Source organism: Oryx dammah, unplaced genomic scaffold, assembly GCF_014754425.2.
Source record: "Oryx dammah isolate SB20612 unplaced genomic scaffold, SCBI_Odam_1.1 HiC_scaffold_4, whole genome shotgun sequence".
Lineage (NCBI taxonomy): Eukaryota > Metazoa > Chordata > Mammalia > Artiodactyla > Bovidae > Oryx > Oryx dammah.
The window spans coordinates 85,417,973-85,440,004 of NW_024070188.1; the positions used below are offsets into that span (position 1 = coordinate 85,417,973).

The 22,032-nt window shown below is 49.3% G+C and overlaps 2 long non-coding RNA genes across 5 annotated transcripts in view; both read right to left on the reverse strand.

Moving 5' to 3' along the window:
- Positions 1-1,161: 1,161 nt before the first annotated feature.
- Positions 1,162-8,307, reverse strand: LOC120862435. Its single transcript, XR_005720768.1, has 3 exons — positions 8,096-8,307; positions 2,755-2,914; positions 1,162-1,663 (listed from the first exon to the last, which is right to left on the reverse strand). It is a non-coding gene; the product is annotated as an uncharacterized LOC120862435 (long non-coding RNA).
- A 3,293-nt stretch (positions 8,308-11,600) lies between these two features.
- The window catches only part of LOC120863078, a 35,750-nt gene continuing 25,318 nt past the window's right edge, over positions 11,601-22,032 (reverse strand). For all 4 annotated transcript variants that reach the window (XR_005720922.1, XR_005720921.1, XR_005720923.1 and 1 more), the window contains 3 exons: positions 20,636-20,722; positions 20,271-20,375; positions 11,601-12,109 (listed from right to left, as the gene is read on the reverse strand). This is a non-coding gene — a long non-coding RNA (uncharacterized LOC120863078). The remainder of the gene's footprint in view (positions 12,110-20,270; positions 20,376-20,635; positions 20,723-22,032) is intronic.

A 22,032-nucleotide genomic window follows, 5' to 3' on the forward strand; every position in this document is an offset into this window, starting at 1 on the left:
GGGATAGTTCGGGAGTTTGGGATGGACATGTACACGCTGCTGTATTCAAGACGGATGACCAACAAGGACCTGCTGGGCAGCACAGGGAACTCTGCACAGTGTTATGTGGCAGCCTGGAAGGGAGGCAGGTTTGGGGGAGACTGGATACACATATATGCACAGCTGAGTCGCTTTGCTATCTGCCTGAAACTATGACAACCTTGTTAACTGGCTATGCCTGCTCAGTCGCTGCAGTCCTGACTGACTCTCTGCGACGCTATGGGCTGTAGCCCATGAGGCTGCTCAGTGCATTGGATTCCCAGGCCAGAATACCAAAGTGGGTTGCCATGCCCTCATGCAGACTCTAATTGGTTCTACTCTAATATAAAATAAAAAGTTTAAAAAACAAAACAAAAACAAAATCAAACCCTTGAGATTTGGGACTAAAGGCTTTTAGAAGCACAAAATCCCGCCAGCTCCTGGACCGGAGACCCAGAGGCATTGTCTCCTCGTGGCCACACTTCCGGGAACCTGGCTGGACAGCAGATTCTGGGTGGACGGAGCTAGGACAGCAGGTGTCCTGGGGCTGGTGTGCGCACGTGTGCCATTCTACACTTCTGTGAGGCACATGTGCTCTGGGCTTTGTTAGCAAGAATTAAAATCATGATGGCCTTCTGACACCCTCAGGCTCAACGTGTAGCTCTTTTCTTTTTTTCTTGCTTGGCTGCAAATGTGCAGAGGAAGTGAATCTCCACTGCCGATGACCTCATTTCCACTGTTTCTCAATGAGGCGCTGGCCTGCCAGGAGGGCGCTTACTCAGCTGGTCACTGGGCCGAGGGGCGTGGAAGGGGCTGCAGGCAGGGAGGGTGGCCACGTTGCCCTGGGCTCTGCTGACCCCAGCCCCGCAGGCCTCTGCCCTCGGGAGTGCGGTTGGCTGGGGCCCTTCCTGGGATGAAGCGGTGAGGGGTAGCTATTCCCAAACATGAAGAGCGCAGGTGGACGGGATCCGCTGGACGGGGCGGGGGCTCTGGTTCTGTGCAGAGATACCAGTGCCGTGACGTTGACAGAGGTTTCCTGTGTTTATGCCGTGGAAATGAATCACCCAACAGAATCAGGAAAACATCTATTATTTATGATGTTGGCCAAACCAGAGCTAACCTGACTGCTTTATCCAGACCCAGTGAGCATGAAAAATGACTTTTATTAAATCAATAGATCAATTCAAAGCCAATAAGTCAAGGCATCCAGAGGTCGATCAAAGCAGTGTTTTAGCACAGGGAGAACAGAGGTCAGGTCCGCACAAGGCTGAACATTTCCTACACACCAGGACCACCTACAAGCGAGAGGAAAGTAAAAAATGATACGCTTTTAAATGAACTACACGTCAGTAAAAATTTTTTAAAAATCAATTATATCTCAATAAAATATTATTCCTTCAATTTTGAAAAAAATAAGGACAGGCACTGTTTTGTAGTTACAGACATTGTATACGTGATGCAAAGAGGTGATACGCGCCGAGGGCTCTGTAGAGAGCAGCTCTCGCTGATGGTAAAGCGCTTTTCCCCAGCAAAGCCTCGTGCCAGGCACTTTCCATCTCATCCCGTCCTCCTGTAGCTTGTGTTCAATTTGCAGTTGGTAGTGCTCCCATTTCACACGTGAGAAAGTCGGGGCTCCAGGCAGGGTCTGGGGGCAGCGAAGAGCAGAATGTGAACACACGGAGGCCAGATTCTTGACCAGGTGGAGGGGGGGGTCTGTGTGCAGCGGTTCCCTGCTGTGGCCGGGGGGGGGGGGGGGGGGGGGGGAGGAAGTATGCGCCTCAGGACGCCCCGAGGCCCTCCTCCCTGCCCCCCCATCACTCCACACCCCCCTCGCCTCCCCACCTCCCCACCCCCTCCTCCCGACCTGCCCCCAGCCGCTCACCCAGCCTGCTCACCACAGGCCTCTTGAGGCCTCTGGTCCCAGCCGACTGGACCTGGCCTCCCCAAAGCTGGTGTCTGATCCTCTCCACACACACACTCACATTGTCTCACACACATACACACATACATACATGGACAGACACACATACTGCCTTACATACATACGCATGCATAGGCCAATATGCACTCACTCTCTGTCTTACAAACACACACTCACACTGTCTCACACACATACACACCTACATACACAAACAGGCACACAGACACACACTCACTGCCTCACACACAGACACACACAGAGGCCAACACACACCCTGTTTTACACACACACACACATACATACATGGACAGGCACCCAGGCACACACTGCCTTACACACATACACACTCACTAATGTAGGCACACACACGAGCACATGCACACCATCGACACGCACTGTCACACCCCAGCCACACACCCACAGGGGCTCGCTCACAGCAGCCAGGACCCCAGGCCATCCAGTGAGACCTGGGTGCTTTCCTCCTCGCATCCCTCCCCTCATCCCTGCCCCACGTCATGGGCTCGGATCGCAGGCGGAGGATTGAGAAACACCATGACTTTCTCATGTGAACACTCGGAAAGGAAAGGACTAACGGGGGCAACGTTGAAATAAGAAAGGGGAGCGGGCTCTGAGGATGGCCCTGGGTAAATCAGAGAGAGACCGACGCGTGCTGAGGGCCAGGGGAGCTGGGTGAGCGTGATCAAGAAAGAAACGGAAAGGCTATGACAATTTCTTTCAAAGCTGACATCTGAGAAGAGCAGGGTTTTGAAGCGGCGGTTGGGCTTTCTGAGGACAAGCTCTGCTCGGGAACTTACAAGCTTCTGTGAGAGCATTAGTGAGCTCACAGGCCAGGCAGTGGTGTAGATGCTGAGTCTTATGCTCTTCAGCAAGGCCTCTCATGAGGGGCTTTATGGATCTCTGTTTGCGCAGTGGATTCAAACCCCCTTGGGTAATCCTCAGGTTGGCGGATGAGACCTTGGGTGAGACAGTGAGACAGAAGCCACAGGGTGGAGGATAAGCCTCAATGAAGATCCAAGCAACACGGGTTCTTGTTGTAGGGAAGGGGCAGGTTGGAGGGGGTGCTTGAAACTGTTGCCCATGTAAAGACAAACTGAAGAAACTAACATTGCTCCTTATTAGGCAATCACATGCTCAATCAATACTTCACCAAGAAACACAGAGGGGAAAATTGGCCCAAATAACACTTTACCAGACCCACATATGTAAATAAAACATGATGTCCTTAAAAAGACCCTGAACCCAAAGATCTTATGTTCCAATCAAGGCCTGAAAACAAGAACGGCAGAAACAGAGAACACATGTATTCTTTATCGCTGTTCGTAAATGTCAAGGAGTTGCTGAAATAGTTGGAGTGTCTTGGAGTCCCGAGTCCCTGAAGTTTCCAAAGCTTCTTCAGGGAGTGTGATGAGGTGTGGGAGGAACGTGGGTCAGTGTCTGGGAGGGAGGCAGGCAGGCACACCCGGGAGCACACACAACCCCAGACAAGCAGGGAAGCAGGGGCGGTGACCGGATCTCAGGGGTGGGCGGAGCCAAGGAGGATGTAGCAGAGTTGGGGGGAGCCTCCACTGTGCCTTAGGTAGGAGGGAACACCCTTGAAGACGGTAATTAAGGGAAAAGTCACGGCTGGTCTTCGTCTGGATAAGCACAGTGGAATGCCACAGCCTTGGAAGTGTAGAGTTCTGGAGCTTGCCACACCCACATACCATGGGGGTGAAGTCCCAGCTTTGATGGCTGGGGAAAGTGCAGTCGTGGGTGGGGGCCATCATGCCCGCAAGAAGGGAGCTCTGTGATCAGCTCGATGGAGTGGATGATGTTGGACCAACACTATCCAGCAAGCGGTCACTAACAGAATATCAGATCCCTTGTGCTTGCCTGTCGAACACCATTTTAAAGTTATGTATGTGCCTCTCCTTTATTTTTATTTTTAATCATTTGGAGGAGAAGGCATTTTCGATACAGAAAACTTGCACAGGTGCTAAATTTGGTTGTCATCCTTCCCCAGCCTCCTATGCTCCGTGATAGTCCCCAGTCTTTCCTTATTTCTGATGGCTTGACAGTTTTGAGCATCAGCTGTTCTGTAGAGTCTCTCCATTTGCTTTTTCTGACGTTTCTTCATGAATAGACCACAGTTAATGGATTTGGGGAGTGGGGAGAGACCACAGAGGTGAAGGGCCGTTCTCATCACAGCGTATCAAGAGCGTGCGCTGCCTCCCTGACGTGTACATGACGACAGGAATGCAATCACCTAACCCTGGGAGCGCTTGTCAGGCTTGTCCGGGAGGAATGACACTGCCCCCTCCTCCAGAACTCCTTCTTTGTAAACAAGTCACCAAGTCCAGAGGTCTGGGCTGGGGGCATCTGTGTAAATTATTGGGAGCTGGTCTGTAAGGATGCTAGTCCCTTGCCTCCTGTCTCTGTATATATTTTCTTTATGTCCACACAGACTTGGGTAGGTGCATTTTGGACTTTGCGTTATAATGCAGTACTGCGCTGTTTGCTTTTGCTCCCATCGGGACAACTCTGGCTATTCCAGAGCTTTGAGGTGGCCTTGGGTTGACGCATGTGTCCCTTTGACGTGCTCCTGACTTGTGGTGAAGAATGCACTTCCTCACTTTCTGCTGCTACAACATGGCTCAGACTTGTCTTCCATTTTCCCTGACCCAGTCCTGGAACGAGCCCTTTCTCCAGAAACCCCAGGTGCCTTTTATCAGAGAACTGCATTTCGAAACCAAGTAGTGGGCCCTGCATGGGCTTCCTGCTCCTGGAATGTCCCTATGTCTGGGCACCCCTCAACCAACAGAGCCAGGAAACGTATGTATGGATGCTAGCTCATGTGTGCACACAAGTCTATCAGTGCTTCCGAATCCATCCCTTAGCATCTGTGCTAGGCTGCACCTGAGCTTACCCCGAGGTCTCTGGCCCTTAATCTAACCCCTTCTCCACACCATGTATCCACAACCTCCCATCCCCGCTGGGGAAACCTGGCTTCCACCACCCACCACTTCTCTGCTTGATCCCAGTGCACGTGCGAAGCTGCTTCAGAGATGTGAACCCACACCCTGACCGCTCACTTTCATCTATGCTTTTGAAGCACAGAATCTTCACATATTAAACTCCGTGCACAATGAAAGCTTGGAAATGTAAAGGCCCATGAAAGAGTCAAGATTCATAAAGACATCAGGTGCCAGAATAAGGAATCCAAGCAAAATAGGAATGAACAGAATGCATGAGGGTTTGGAAACAGGTGAGTCGAGAATAGCAGGGACCAGGCTGAACAGCCGTTCGTAGGAGAGGGGACGGCGTGGACTTGTTCGGTTGACCGCAAGCCCGGGGTGTGGACGTGCAGCTGAACAAAGCCCATGGCTGGAGCCGGCAGCACTGAAACAGCTTGTTCCAGCCAAGGCAGGGAAGTGGCTCGGGGCCCCGCACAGGTCAGACTCTACACATGCAGGCACTTCTATCCACCCTCTGCAAGAGTGCCCGAGAGAGCGAACAAGAGGCATGGGGTCATGTTCCTAAAATACCACCAGGGATTAGATGTACCCGGGGCCACTCCAGGGGACAGAACTGAGGCCTGCGCATCTGAGGATCGCTCCCAAACCGCCGAGACCCAGCGAGGGTGGGGGCGGGCCGAAGCTCCAGGAGGCCAGGGTTCCAGCTGGAGGTCGTGTCCTGGAGGATGGGTCTGGAAGAAGCTGGAAGGACCGCCCCACGGGGTCGCTCATGACAAAGCTCAGTGCAAAACTGAAAGTGGAGTCAGAGCAAGGGAAGTCGGAGGCCAGGAGAAAGAGGGGCCAGGAGAGACTGTCCAGGTCAAAGTCTGCCTGTGGCTCAGCCCTGGAGCATTGTGTGCGCACAAGGTCACAGAGCAAAATGGACCCTCGGTGAGGACGGCAGCGGAAGACAGAGTTTTGTGCGATTAGCAGGAAAACTTTCTAACAATGAGGACTGTCCAAAAATAAAAACATAATCCCCATCAACAGAGACATTCAAACAGACTCAGGCAATATTAGCAGTCCTGGCTGCCAATGACAAACCACAGCAGACCCACTGTGATCACGAGAGATTAGCATGCTGGGAAGAGAGACCTGGGTTCTGTCGGGCTCAGAGGACAGCGGAACCAGGGTGAGCTGGCAGGATCCCTGGCAATGAAGGAATGCACCTCAGAGGTTCAAGGTGTCTGGGAAGAATCGCATATTTAGGGGCCGCAGGGTGCTGAAAACGTGCTTGATCGGCGTGGTCTTCGGTTTACCTTCTGTTCTTTATTTTGCATCTATATTTTTTATTGGAGTATAATTGCTTTACAGTGTTGTGTTAATTTTTGCTGTACAAGGACATGAATCAGCTATATGTATCCATATGTCCCCTCCTTCTCAAACCTCCTTCCCACCCTCCTGCATATATATTTTTGATTAAAAAAAAAGAAAAGATAATATTTAAAAGGAACCTCCCCCCTGCCCCACTGAATTGAGTCCAGAGGCCCGGATTCTAAACCTGACTCAATACACAGTCCCGGTAGGAGCTTAGACTGAATGAGAGTTCTCAGATCTCATTCAGCTCTAAATTTTTGCAAAGGAAGAGTTTGTCATTTAAAACAAGACTATCTATGTGGTCACTTTATTAGAATGTCATTAAGCCTCTTTTCCAAGCGTGGCTAACCTTTCCTTAACATTTTTGTTAGCAGAAGGAAAAGGGATTGAAAAGCAAGCATCTGACTTCCCACCAGGGACGCAATTCAAATCGTGGGGAGGAGAAACGCGTGAATGGATCCAAAGCTCACAAATAAAGAGGCCAAAAAAAATCAACTTAGATCTATGACAGCACCTCACAACGTGTGCCAGAAAGTGGCAAAAATGTGTGAGAGGTGAGACCAGACGTTGTGTCAGGACGAGTTTAGAAAGGAATATAGCTGCACAAAGGCCAGGGCTATTTTGGTTTGCACATGGAAAGACATCCTGTCATGGGATATTATATTTTGTGTGGGCACTTCAGAGCACAGTGGTAAGAAGGACTTCTGAGGGTTGAAAAGGAAGACAGAAAGCAGAGAATTAGCACACGAGCTAAGAGCCCAATGCCTTGGAGGAGCTCAGCAAATGCTAGTTGGATGAATGACTCAGGAGCTCAGCAAATGCTAGTTGGATGAATAACTCAAAGCTGATGATAGAATGGAGGGGTGCGCATGGGAGATGTTTAGTTTGCAAAACATGAGTAAATAAGTACATGTCCACGGGGAGAGTAACCCAGTCTGATACTGATATTTATATCCACATGTGTTTGCAAGTCATTTGGGCAAAGGTGTAAGGTCAGCACTTGAACCAAGATTCTGAGCAAAACATGTGGATAAAAGTAAATATACAAAGAATCACGAACAGAAAGTACACAGTGGTTACCAGGGAAGAGAGAAGTTATCTCCCAAAAGGATTGGGGGCAGCCCGGAGCACAGTGGAATGCCATCCCGGGGAAACAAGCAAGTCCGCATGGTGAGCATCCGTCCACGAGTCAGGCAGTACTGCGGTACTGGTTCGCGGGCCATTTCTGCATCTCCATCGGTTAGCATGTTTCTCTAGCCCTGGTCATCCCTCTGGCCCACCCAGATCTTGGAGGTCTCACCTGACCCTGCAGTTCTGGGGTTTGGGGAAGACAGTGTGAGTTATTTAAAATGAAAGAGAAAACTTGGGTTTGGGACATTTTGATCATTCTGTTAGTCTGTCAGCAAGCTTCCTGGGCTTCTAAGGTGGAAACATGGCATTGATAAGAGAGTCTGCAAAAGAAACTCATCCCTTGGAAACTCAAATCAAGACACACAGAAAATTCAATATGAAAAGAGGCAGCTTTCAAAAAAAATTTGAAATAAAGACAATACAATAAAATGTTGAAAGGAAATAATAAAACAATAAAGAGATACATGAACTGAGTTTTCAATAAGATAAATGATTATTGAGCATTTGGGGATGACTGAAGTGAGCTCAGACACAACTTGGGAAGAAGTCTGGAAGGCCTTGGGTGAACGCCTCCCAGGACCCAGCGCTCTGTGCGTGATCACCTCTAACCTTGAGCTCCTGGGAGCCAGGGTGGGCAGGATCATCTCTGGTTTGCAGATGGGGCACTGGGCTTCTCAGAAATGAGGTCACTTACCCGAGTTCCCACGGCTCTGAAGTGGAGGAGACAGAGTCAGTTGCATGTGGTCCTCACGGTGCGTGTTCCTCTTGCGCGTCTCCGGGGTCACAGGATGGGTGAAACGACGGTGTAGAACAGAAGTCAGGTTTAAAATGTGTCAGCTTCAGTAACAACAAACCTGACTGTAGGAGAGCCAGCCTTGAAGAGCTTTCCTGAAAGTGAAAGTGAAGTGGCTCAGTCGTGTCCGACTCTGTGACCCCGTGGACTGTAGCCTAGGAGGCTTCTCTGTCCATGGGATTCTCTAGGCAAGAATACTGGAGTGGGTTACCATTTCCTTCTCCAGGGGATCTTCCCAACCCAGGGATCGAACCCGGGTCTCCCGCATCGGAGGCAGATGCTTTAATCTCTGAGCCACCAGGGCAGCAAAGAGCTTTCCTGAGCAGGTTACAAAGGCAACACGTCCTCTGGGGCTCTGCCCGTGGAGCGGGCCTCCCTGTCAGTTCAGTTATTTGTTTGTTTTTAAGTAGTTGATTTACCATGTTGTGTTAGTTTCTGGTGCACAACAAAGTGATTCAGGGGTGTGTGTGTTTGTGTGTGTGTGTGTGTATGGAAAAATGAAAGTCTTAATTACTCAGTTGTGTCTGACTCTTTGTGATCCCATGAACTGTAGCCCGCCAGGCTCCTCTGTCCATGGGATTCTCCAGACCAGAATACTGGAGTCGGTTGCCATTCTCTTCTCCAGGGCAATCTTCTCGACCCTGGGATTGAATCCAGGTCTCCCGCATTGCAGGCAGATTCTTTACCATCTGAGCCACCAGGGAAGCCCACAGATATGAAAACCCCCATATGTATATATATAGATACTTTTTCATATTTGTTTCCATCATGGGTTATTGCAAGATGTTGAATAAGTTCCCTTTTATTTACTGTAGGTCCTTTTAATTTTTTTTAATCTGTTTTATATATAGTGGTGTGTATCTGTTAATCTCAAACTCCTAATTTATCACTCTCCACACCTTTCATCTTTGGTAAACATAAATTTTTTTTTTTCTATGTGGGTGGGTCTATTTCTGTTTTGTAAATAAGTTCATTTGTATTATTGTTTTAGATTCCACATATAAGTGATATTGTATGGTATTCATCTTTCTCTTTCTGGCTTACATCACTTAGTATGACAGTCTCTAGATTCTTCCATGTTGCTACAAATGGCCTCATCTCATTCTTTTTATGGCTGAGTAATATTCCATTGTATATGTGTACCACATGTTCTCTATCCATTTATCTGCTGATGGACACTTAAATTGCTCCCATGTCTTGCTATTGTAAATAGTGCTGCAATCTTTGAGCGTATCTTTTTGAATTAGAGTTTTCTCCAGATAAATGTCAAGGCTCTATTTTTCACACACTTCCCTTTCACTGCAACATGCTTAAGCAAGGTCAGCCTTAGGATTCGGGGAAAACCCAGTGTGAAATAGCATAGATGTTTCCATCAGACCATAAATCAGTTCCTGGTGGAGGGATGCCTATCACCCTGGATTCTACTTGCTCTGCTTTCCAAAGATTTGGCCTATAAATCAGAGACCAGGAGCCCACAAGGAAACATTTAAGAAAGAGTTGTTTTCATCAATTGTTTGTAAATTGCTTTCTTTATAAATGTGGGACAAGCAGCATAGCCAGACCCCGTGGACTACACGAGTAGTATTCCCGCTCACCAAGAGAGAGAAGGAGCGAGGCTCTGGGAGGAGCTGTTCCCTCTCTCCAGCTCCATCATCTTTTCTCTGTTTCTCACAGAGATCTGGGCCACTGGGATGACTGATCCTGAAGACAGAAATTCTATCTTCTCCAAGAGGGAACTTGCCTCATGCCCAGGGTTGAGCTGAAGTCACTAGTGAATGGGAATATCATGTTGAAGAGTCATTCTGATTCTGATCATTCTACATATGATTTCTCCATTGAAATACCAAGTTCTGGAAGTCAGAAGTGAGTCAAAATGCAGCTCTTGTTATCATGGTTCCCCGGATGATTCTGCACTTTGGACCCCAAGCTTTGCAGACTCACTGGTCAGAGGCCTGCCCTAGGGGTCACATCCTACTTCCAATCTTGACCACAGGACAAGATGTCCCCTGGAACAAGTGACTTCACTTCTCCAAACCTCTATTCAAGCTCTAAAATCTAGAAATTCTGTTACTTGACCTTCAGAGGACTGACTGTGCTAAGTTGCTTCTGTCCGACTTCATGTCCGACTCTGTGCGACCCTATGGGGTGTAGTCCACCAGGCTCTTCTGTCCATGGGGAGTCTCCAGGCAAGAATACTGGAGTGGGTTGCCATTTCCTCCTCCAGGGGAGAGGACTGACTACAGTGCTCCAAAGGTGGCCCTTCTGCATGAAACATAGACACCGACAATTAAAGATCTCCTTAAACATCTGTCAAATTCATGAATGACTGGACAGTCGAGTGCCACTCAGGGCTCAGAAACCATTTTCCTGAAAACTTTGAAGGAACCATCAAAGGCAAAGTTCAGCAACCAAAAACTGGAGACTTTGATTTATTGTCACCAAACAAGTTGAAAAATCTTAGTAAGAGACACTCGAACCTTTTAAGTATCATCTCGTGGTAATAATGACCTCTCATGCATATTTATGCACTTAGCTCTGTAATAACCACTTGAAAGACTAGGTTTTTTTTCCCCCCTGGGGAATGAAGCTATGTGAAAACGTGACAAAATATTCCAAGTTCAAATGTCCAAATATGGGAACCTACAAAATGTTGGAATTTCTCCTCCAAGTAGAAAGCACCTGAGTGTTTATTGACTCAGGGACCATTCAGACATTCAGGTCAGCCTTGAGAATCCTAAAAACTTACCTGCCCCTGCTGCTCAGCATTCTTCCTGGGGAACATAGGCTTGACTCATTGACGTGTAGGTGGGTTAGTCTGGGTTGAGACAGGAATGTTTGGAGACAGGGTAAACTGGCCAGCTGTTGGGTATTTAACAAAGAATTCCAAAAGGGCTCAGTAGCCAGAGTTGCTCTTCAAAACCTCATTACTGTTGTTCAATGTCATTCATTACCCTCGGAAAGTAAAATCATATGACCCCATTTCCTCAGTAAGTTAATTATTTTATTTCTTTGTATGAGGCAAAAACACTACTTTTATTGTTAATTAATATGCTAAAATTAGGTTATACCATTCTGGACATGCAAAATTGAATTTAGTACTTTCCAATATGTTTTTTAAAAGCTGGTCAAAAATAAATGCCTTCAACATCTTTTCTTTTTCCAACTGAGCATAAATTTCCTTCCTATGAAATTTCATTCCTTCCTGCTGTTCTAAGTGACATAATGCCACTTATTTTCCAAAGGGAGGAAAGAATAAAAATAATGAGACATTCAGTTAGCATTTTGAAATTCAGATATTCAATAGGCAAGCCCCACCCTCCAAAAAAAAAAAAAAAGGAAGGAAGGAAGAAAAGCAAAAATACAACAAAAGAGGTACAATCATCCACAAGTTCCAGGACCAAAATAATTAAATGGAACAATAAGGAGAATTATTTATTTGGGGACTAATTTCAGGCATTTCAATTTTTCTCTTCCCTGTTGATTAAAGTGAAGATAGGAAATTCTGAAATTTCTTCTCTCACAGAGATGGAGCATGAGAGCCTCATCGGATGCTGGGACACAAAGTGACTTCCTGGTTCCCTCTGTTGTTCTGCTATAATGAAATCCCCTATGATATATCTGCCATCGCCCACTGTTAATTACTTTTCTGTTTATTTAGTAGATCTACAAGTGGAAGGCAATCTATTGCCAGGGAATTGTTTGACTTCTATGCTAAGTAGACGGCATTCCAATCCAGTGAGGTTGGCAGGAGCCTGAGCGGACTTCTATCTCATTGCCACATTAAATTAGCACCCAGCAGGTCCTAGATACAAGAAGGGTATTTTTTTTTTCTCCTTCTCCAGAAGGTTAATAGTCCTTGGGAGTCAATAAACTGGTCCTGGGCATCCTCTGTGCTCAGGCCCTGCTTTTGTTTCCCTGGAAATGATAAGAAGGAAGAATTAACTGGAGGGTTCACATGCCTGGAGGGTGGAGTGGGGTGGGACTTCACATGAAGTGTCTACTCTCAGTACAGACGGAACCCTTTACATCCACCAGGTAAAGTGTCTCATGGAAAGGAACAGAAGATGGTTCAAGTCTAAAGAACAAGAATGATTACAAGTCTATGACGTGGCTTTGTTCCTTGGCACCAGCTTTTACCGGGCAGATGTGTGAATTCAGTTCAGTCCCTCAGTCGTGTCCAACTCCTTGTGACCCCATGGACTGCAGCATGCCAGGCCTCCCTGTCCATCACCAACTCCCACAGCTTGCTCACACTCATGTCCATGGAGTCAGTGATGCCATCCAACCATCTCATCCTCTGTCATCCTCTTCTCCTCCCGCCTTCAGTCTTTCTCAGCATCAGGGTCTTTTCCAATGAGTCAGTTCTTCCCATCAGGTGGCCAAACTATTGCAGTTTCAGCTTCAGCATCAGCCTTTCCAATGAATATTCAGGACTGATTTCCTTTAGGATGGACTGGTTGGATCTCCTTGCTGTACAAGAGACTCTCAAGAGTCTTCTCCAACACCACAATTCAAAATCATCAGTTCTTCAATGCTCAACTTTCTTTATAGTCCAACTCTCACATGCATACATCACTACTGGGAAAACCATAGTTTTTACTATACAGACCTTTGTCAGCAAAGTAATGTCTCTACTTTTTAATACTCTGTCTAGGTTTGTCATAGCTTTTCTTCCAAGGACTGAGTTATGTGTGAAATACAGCCACATTAATATGGGTCTGATTTTCCTTCAGGCTTCCCTGGTGGTTCAGACAGTATAGAATCTGCCCACAGTGCAGGAGACCTGGGTTCGATCCCTGGGTCGGGAAGATCCCCTGGAGAAGAGAATGGCTACCTACTCCAGTATTCTTGCCTGGAGAATCCCATGGATAGAGGAGTCTGGTGGACTACAGTCCATGGAGTCGCAAACAGTCAGACATGACTGCGAGACTAACACTTGACCTCCCTTCTCCACACCAGGGTCATCCGGTGGTCAGCCAAGAGGCAACAGAGGCTGGGGGAAGACTGATCTCCGCAATCTGCTTTGGGTGTTTTGGAGGAGCTGAGGGAGAAGCAGAGGCCATGGATGTCCAGTTAAAGGCAGTTATTTAAAGCAGAGAAGCACAAGCCCCGCGAAGGAACGGTCTGTCCAGACACCTCTCCGTTAGCCTCCTCCCATCCAGGGGCAGGAGGGAAAGCCCATCTCTATTTCAGGCGCCCCTCACTGTGCGCCCTGCTTATTTCAGTGAGCCTGCAAGGGGCCCGGTCCCCTGGGACATTACAGGAGCGGAGAGGAGCGGCCCCGTTAGGGGAGCTGCAGAGGACAGGCTCGCGATTAGAATTCCACTTCCTGTTTCCACGGGGAGACTTCCGTCCGTCAGGTCCCGCCGCAGTGGCAGGCCGCACTCTGTTCCGACCACCACCTGTGCTGGAGGGACTGCACCCCGTGGAGTGTGGACCCCGGAGGGCACGCCCTGAGGAGGGGACCCTCTCCTGGCCCCGTGGCCCAGGCGCGCTTGCAGTCCCCGAGCCTGCCTCTGGCCTTCCTCCGTCACAGCAGCTTCCTCTCTGGTCCGCTCATCATTTCCTGAGACCGTCAACTCCGAGAAGCATTTCCTGACCCTCCAGGGCTCACCCCGGTGACCCCCTGGCTCTGAGACTTGGGAAGGCGCGCCCTGCCCTCCTCACCAGCCTGGAAAACGGGCTCCCATGTCCTACAGGAGAGGCCGTTCTGTAGGTGCTGGTGTAAGATCCCGGGACCGGGAGCTGCAGGCATCTCTCTCCTCCAGGCTCCACTGACACCAAACTGGAAGCCTTGTCCATCCACCACCTTCCTTGCTGGGACCCCACTGTCCTTGGGTGTACCTCCTAGCCCAGGCTGAAACCTCCCTGCCCCAATTCAGCTCTGGCTCCGTCCCACGGGCTTGGCAATTAAGTCTATCTTCCACAAAGTCCAGTCAAGACATTGTGAAAGGCGAGCACTCCAGACCACCCTCCCCAGGGCGACCCCACTCCCCAGCACCCCTCTGCACCTTGGTGTCAGGGATACAGACACTGTCTCCTGATGGCAGGGCCACTTTTGTGAGGGTAGGATTGGATCTCTCTTTTCTTCTCCAGTGGGAGAGTCAGTTATGCCTTGGAGTCTATTAATCGTACAAACAGTTACGGAGCCAAAGAGGCTGAATCGAACAGTTGAGGGTTTAAAGAAGTTGGAGCACCATAGCTATTATTATTATGAAGTTCCCTGATATATAATCATGGGTCTGGGTGACCAGGCACGATTCTTTTAAGTCTGAGAAATTGTAAATGATGCGGAGGAGTTTTTTATGGTTACCAACTAGCCTCTGACAAACCAGGTGGGTGAGAAGGGACCTTCTCCTCCAGCCCTGTGGGCGCAAGGTCCCGGAGGGGCCGAGGACAGCAGGACAGGAAGAGGAACGCGCTGCTGGCCCTTCCTACCAAGGCCTGTTCGTTTGTCTGTCTCTTAAATTTGGTTCCGTGGCATAAAAAATAGGATTTATCTTTCTCCACAGATGCCACAAACAGATGCTGAGAACCAGAGACCTTGCAGAGTCAATAAAAGATAAGTTATAAAATCTATAAAACTGCGGAAAGAAATCAGAATTTCAGCAACTTCCAGGGTGCTGTTTTTTTTTTTTTTTCCCCCAGACTGCTCCTTTGATCAACTATAGGGAGAGGCGGGAAGCCAGCCGTGCATTAATTCCATCTGCTGTTTCTCGTGGCATGAGTGGGGCCACAAGAGGGGCCGAGGTCTCAGTGATGCTGGAGCTGAGACAGTGACAGAGTAGAAATGGAGAACAGTGCCCGTGATGGAGACAAAGCTGTCATAATCAATTAGCATTTCACTTTTGTAAAGATCTCGGAGGCGATGGATTCCTTAGATTTTAATGTACATCTTCAAAGTAATTTTGTAAGCTATTTAAACGATGCTCCCTTTTTACAACTCTACATAATTTGATTATACGAACCATCCTCCAGTCCTTGGATATGCAAATGCAGCATCAAAATGATTTTTCCCATATTTTGATAGAATTGGAGGTTCATTGCAGTGATAGGAAGTGACAAAGATTGCAACGGGGTGTGGGTAGCCTGCTCATCTGGCACCCTGAGGCCATTCAGATTTTAAACAACCACTTCTTGAGAATCATCCATAAGAATAAACTTTGGAAAACCAAAGACAGGGCAATGATTAGGGTCTGGAGTCAAACTGCTTTGGATTTAATCCTAGAGCTGCCCAGATGCTGAATTTATGAATTAATCTCTCAGAGCCTCAGTTTTCCCACCTGTAACTTGGGAATAATAAGATGTAAGCTCATAGAAATATTAGGATTAGCAATCAGAATGAAAACACCTGGCAGAACTTGGCAAAGACACTCACGACCCAGCCACTGTCATTACTCTGTTGTTATTACTGTTACTATGACCAAGTGATGTAATCTGGGTTTGTTGGCAGAGTTATTTTTCAAGCAGCCATCAAGTGACATGGCGGTGCTGAGATGATGTCAGTGGCTGAGCTGCACAGTGATCTTAGGTGAGAGGATGATTGTCTTGCTTCTCGGAGGGCTCATCACCATCCTTGGCACTAGCCTAGACTGGCAGGTCGCTCATTCACTCAGCACTTCTTCTGTCCCTTCCGTGGATCAGATATTGTGCTGTGTTGAGGATTGAAGAATATAGATTGGGAGCCATAATCCTTGACCTCTAGGGGTTTACAGTCGTCGTGGAGATTAAGAGGAGATAAATAAAATTAAAAACTGCTAGGGAATCAGCACCCAATGGGGGTGCCAATCACTAAGGCTCAGAAATCAGCAGAAGGATGTCTGGTCCTGCTCCTCTGGCAGGTGAAGGCCAGCTTTGGATGCTGCTGGAATGCAGAGGATCATGCTGCAACAAAGAGTCACCCAGCCCCGAACATCCAGAATGCCCCGCCTGGACCCCCCCAGGTGCAGTGGCAAAGAATCCATCTGCCAAGGCAGGGGACGCAGGTTCCATCCCTGGCCTGGGAAGATTCCATGTGCCACAAAGCAACTAAGCCTGTGAGGCAGAATTCTGAGCCCACACCCTAGAACCTGTGTGCCCAGCTACTAAAGCCCATTCACCTAGAGCCTGTGGTGTGCAAAAGGTGAAGCCACTGCAAGGAGTAGCTGGGGCCCCATAGCTAGAGAGCAGCTCATGCTTGCTTCAACTAGAGAAAGTCTACAGGCCAGAATGAAGGCTCAGTGCAGTTCAGTTCAGTTCAGTCACTCAGTCATGTCCAACTCTTTGCGACCCCATGGACTGCAGCATGCCAGCCCTCCCTGTCCATGACCAACTCCCAGAGTTTACTCAGACTCATGTCCATTGAGTTGGTGATGCCATTGCAGCCAAAAATTAATTAATTAACTTTTAAGAAGAGTGCCCAGTTTGAGATGCCCTGAGCTCAGGGCCCCACGTGAGCAAGCACTTGGGGGACAAGAGACACAGTGCATCTGGGGAGGACCAGGCGATTTGGTATAGCTGGACCGTTGGGTCCCAGGAGGCCAGTCCCATGTGCAGGCAGGGGTCCAGTCAGGAAGGACCTCACTGCCAGCATGGGCTAAGTTGGACTCCTGCCTCTGTGCGCCTCGAACTTCTCCAGAAGAGCCCCAGAACCAGAGCAAAGTCAACTCAGTCCACCATGTTGGAACCAACAGCCTGAAAGAACCAAAATTCTTGTATCATCTGCAAAGTCAAGGAAGCTTGGTTTCTTTTCACAATGAACATAAAAGCGAATGACATGGTCTTTTCCCCTTGCAAGTTTAAAATCAATGCTTCAGGACGCCCAGGGCCATCCAGGATGAGAAGCTTGAGAGGACAGGGCTGGCCCTGGAATTTTTGAGCCAGGGGGTGACCTGAGCAGACATAGAGGCTTGGGTCCTTCCCTCACAGGGGGGCTGCCCCAGAACAGGGCTGATGACGCCCACCTCCCCTGAGGACTGATTCGTGAGCTGACGACATTGAGACCCAAGGTTACGGCTCGCCTGGAGCTGTCTGCCAACAGCAGAGGTGTCAGAGGAGCAGGGTCCATTAGCAGAAGGAACTGGGCTGAGCCGCTGGGAGCTCCTGCAGACTGCCTCTGCCACTCATGAGCTGGAGACCTAAAGGAAACCACTTGCCCTCTCTGGTCACAGGTAAAGGGAGGAACGTGGGTAGGAGCGCTTGTGGGCTCCAGTGCTCACGTCCTCTGCCTCTTGGCTGCAGGGTGCACCTTCCTGCCGGCCGCCCCACAGTGGGCCATCTGGTGGGCTGGTCAAGACCTTCTGACCCTACTCACCAGCAGCACGGTGACGGGCTGGGGGAAGGCCCCGTGGAATCTAGCAGCAGTGGATTTAATTTTCCACTTTCATAACTTCATTCCTTTGAGTCTTCAGAACTCATGGGCCTTCAAGAGTCCCTTATTATTATACAAATCTCTGGGATCCCTTATCAGCTGACGTCTTAGGCTGCAGAGAACCCTTTGGCGAGTATTAACAGGAACAAAACTTAGGAGAACGAGAGGGAGAAGGCAGCTTGTGTTAAAAGAGTATAAATACCGTCCATGTTTTATCCAAATGTGTTTCCTTCCTTGCTCATTTAGGTAAGGCTTTTTCTCTCTGGTGGAGAAGGGAATGGCACCCACTCCAGTATTCATGCCTGGAGAATCCCATGGACAGAGGAGCCTGGCGGGCCACAGTCCATAGGGGTCGCCAAGAGCCAAACACAACTGAGCACAACTCAGCTTTCTCCCTGAAGTCACAAAGCATTTCACAAACCAGAGGTGGATGCTTTCTACCTGCACGGCGGGCCACAGCTGGACCAGAGGCATGCGAGGAGGGAGAGGAGAGTCTTGGAACTTGGGACCTTTGTCCCCACATCCAGGCAGGTGGTCATGGGCTTGGAAATGGCTTCCTTGTTATCTGCACATTCTTGAGTAAATCCTTAACTGCTCCAACCCGTCTCCTCATCTGTAGTCTCGGTGGTAAGAGATGGTCTCTGTAGCTCTGTCAACTCTACCCTCTTACGACCATAAGCAGGGCACCCAGGGCTCTGCAGGAAAAACTGGAAATGTAACCCTGCTGACAAAGAACGGGCCGGGGAGGCAGGGCAGGGAAGTGAAACTGGGGTTGCTCTGTGGGTATCTCGGGGTTGAAGTCGCTGCTTCTGCTCAGTAAACATTGATGAGGAAGAATGGCCCCAAACTGAAAGTTTCCCTGTTGCAGGGAGGGAACCAGAGGTCATGGGTGAGAACAGGCATGTTAGGGGTGGGAGAGCCAAAGCAAGCCTGGGGGTGTCGCTGGACCTTCAGGCGGCAGATCCTGTGTGATTTGCGGCCAATAATGGATGGACCGCCCTAGACTCGCAAGCACGAGGGAAATGCGTTCTTCCCTTTTCTTCTCAGCTCACAGCAGTTATTCTGAAAGTAAGGATGGCGCGGTCGCAGCGCCAGGCAGGAGCCCAAGCAGGGTGCCTTCGTACCCCTTGCCCGTGCATGTCCCCCAGCATCGCCTCCCAGCCCCCTTCTTCCCTCAGATCCGTCCCCTGGCCTGGCCTGTATCCCCCTCTCAGAGCCACCCGATGGACGATCTGGGCTCCAGGTTCTCACTGGAAGGAAGCTAGAGGTGCCAGCTGGGGCGGGCAGGCCCGAGGAGGGGACACAGGTGATACAGGCACAGCCCGGGGCAGACACGGCCCCCAAGGCTGGGTTCTGATTGAGCTGAGGGTCCGAGAAGCACTCCGGAGGCAGGAGGCGCATTGCACAACTTCTATCATTTTGAGCATTGAAAGCCTGTATTCATTACACATAATATAGTCAAAAATTGGTCCAATTTCATGTTTTATTGATTGACACAGAGAAGGATGTGTCTGATCAACACAAGACTCGGGAACCATAACAAAGATACTTTTTGAGAATTGTCTTTGACAGGATATCCGACCTCATCTCAGCTCCATGGGCTGTTGACCTCACCAGCTCCTGAGGATAAGGACCACTGAGGCCCCAGGACACACCCAGCCCGGGGCACCGAGCCCTCTCCCAGGGGTTGAGGGGGTGGTGGGAAGAGTCTGGCACCAGAACCGCTCACGGAACAGACTTCCCGAGGCCAGTCCTCAGACTGGGGCTGGCTGGCCCATCAGAGCCGCAAAGTTTAACCCTATGTGCTGGGCGGGGGTGAGGTGCTGCGCTTCCCATCTTCAGAACAGGACATGGAGCCCCAAGGGTGAGAAACTTGTCAAATAAGCCTAGGCAGAGCAAGATCCAAACTCAGGCCGCCCAGCTCTGGACCCACATTCTGAATCACTACACGAGCTGCTCCCCCAGCACGGACCCGGGCTGAGAAGACTCCAGGTTCTTTTGGAACATCCCTGAGGTCAGGGCTAATTTCATAAGAACACTGGGATGTCTTTTCATAGTGTTCACGTTCATGGGGTTCTCTCAGCAAGAGGGAATGGAGGGGGTTTGCCATTCCCTTCTCCAGTGGACCACCGTTTTTCAGAACTCTCTGCTGTAACCCATCCGTCTTGGGTGACCCTGCACGACATGGCCTGTGGCTTTAGTGAGCTATGCAAACCCCTGACAAGGCTGTGATCCATGAAGGGTAAAGACATCACTTTGCCAACTAAGGTCCATATAATCAAAGCTATGGTTTTTCCAGTAGTCATGTATGGATGTGAGTGTTGGGCCATGAAGAAGGCTGAGTGCCAACGAATTTATGCTTTTGAACTGTGGTGCTGGAGAAGATTCTTGAGAGTTCCGCGGAATGCAAGAAGATCAAATCAGTCAATCCTAAAGGAAATCAATGCTGAATATGCATCTGAAGCTGAAGCTGCAATACTTTGGCCACTTGATGTGAAGAGACAACTTATTGGAAAAGACCCTGATGCTGGGAAAGACTGAAGGCAGGAGCAGAAGGGGACGACAGAGGATGAGATGGTTGGATGGCATCACCGACTCAATGGACATGAGTTTGAGCAAGCTTAGGGAGATGGTGATGGACAGGGAGGCCTGGCGTGCTGCAGGCCATGGGGTCACAAAGGGTCAGACACAAGTTTGTGATTGAACAACAACTAGCATGTCACTGACCTTCTTCCTTCTTACTCCCAGGAGCAGACAGTTGAGGCTTCCAGAGGCTGCCTGAGGTATGGTAGCATCTTCACTCTAATGGCCCAGGTGCTTGTGTCCTTGTGTCTGAAAAACATCCGGGGTTTAATTTCTAACAAGGTCAATGTTGCTAGATACTATAACCCACCTGTGTCTCTCTGGGATTCTCAACAATTTTTTTTGAGTGTGAAGAGATCCTGAGACAAAGAGATTTGAGATCTGCTGCTCCACACCAGACACCCCCAAGGCTTCTTTGCTCCCGCTCCCAGGCCCCACCCAACCCACCCAAGCCCTGCACACTTTGGCCACCTGCTGCCCACCTGTCCCAGACCCCAGCTCATGCTTACACCGTGGCTGGTTGCTCTCACACTTCACTGGAGCCAGGTTCTCCTTGGGGAACCTGAAACTTGACAGTGGAGCAAGCCTGGATGTCACTGGGGCAGGAACAGCAATAACAAATAACAGAAAACGGCAGTTCAATGATACCACCCGCGCTGGGCTCTGTGTGGGCAACTGGCGTGGGTTGTTGGGCTGCTGTGTTAATTCTCTGGCCTTCCCAGGTGGCTCAGGGGTAAAGACCAATGCAGGAGACACAAGAGACATGGAGTTGATCCCTCGGTTGGGAAGGTGCCCTGGAAGAGGAAATGGCAACCCACTCCACTATTCTTGCCAGGAGAATCCCATGGACAGAAGACCCTGGCGAGCTACAGTCTATGAGGGCGCCAAGAGTCGGACACGACTGAGAGACTGAGCATGCCCAAATGTTAATTCTCTGAGCTACCCCAGGAACTGTCAAATATCCATTTCTCACTTAAGGTTGCTCAGAAAAAAACTGAAGCTTAACTAATAGGAAACATTGGCTACACCTTTTCCAGATTCCTCAGTCCACCTGCTTCTTATAATCTACTAGCTTGCCTCTGGACCCCTGCAGATGGCAAATCACCCAGCTCCTGCCTGGAACAGCAGTGGGTCCTGCTCATTGTGGACCCTCCCAGCTAGCCTCAGCAGCACCTTCCTCGTCTCCCCCAGACTCCTTGAAGGAAGTGCTGTGCCTCTGGCTTCAGTGTTAAGATGGGGCAAATGAGACTTGTGGTCTGACTGGCCTAGCCATCCTTTGGAATATCTTATTCTTTGGGCTCAAACCCCCTTTGAGAAGCTGGGGTGCCTTTCCCCCCTGAGAAGCCCAACTGACAAGCATAAAATCCTCCCCTAGAAATAAACTAGGCCCTAGGCCCTAGGTAGCAAGAGAAACTGTAATTAAAAGAAAATTAACAGACACTAAGAATGATCGAACAGGGAATTCCTGGTGACAGAGTGGATCGAAATTCTCCTGCCAATCTAGGGGACACGGGTTCAATCCCTGGTCTGGGAAGATTCCACCCTGTTTTTGTTCAGTCACTCAGTTGTGTCCGGCTCTTTGCAACACCATGGACTGCAGCATACCAGGCTTCCTTGTCCTTCACTGTCTCCCAGAGCTTGCTCAAACTCATATCCATTGAGTCGGTGGTGCCATCCAACCATCTCTTCCTCTGTCCTACCTTCTCCTCCCACCCTCAATCTTTCTCAGCATCAGCATCCTTTCCAATGAATTAGCTCTTCACATCAGGTGGCCAAAGTATTGGAGTGTCAGCTTCAGCATCAGTCCTTACAATGAATATTCAGGACTGATCTCCTTTAGGATGGACTGGTTGGATCTCCTTGCAGTCCAGGGGACTCTCAAGAGTCTTCTCCAACAGCAGAGTTC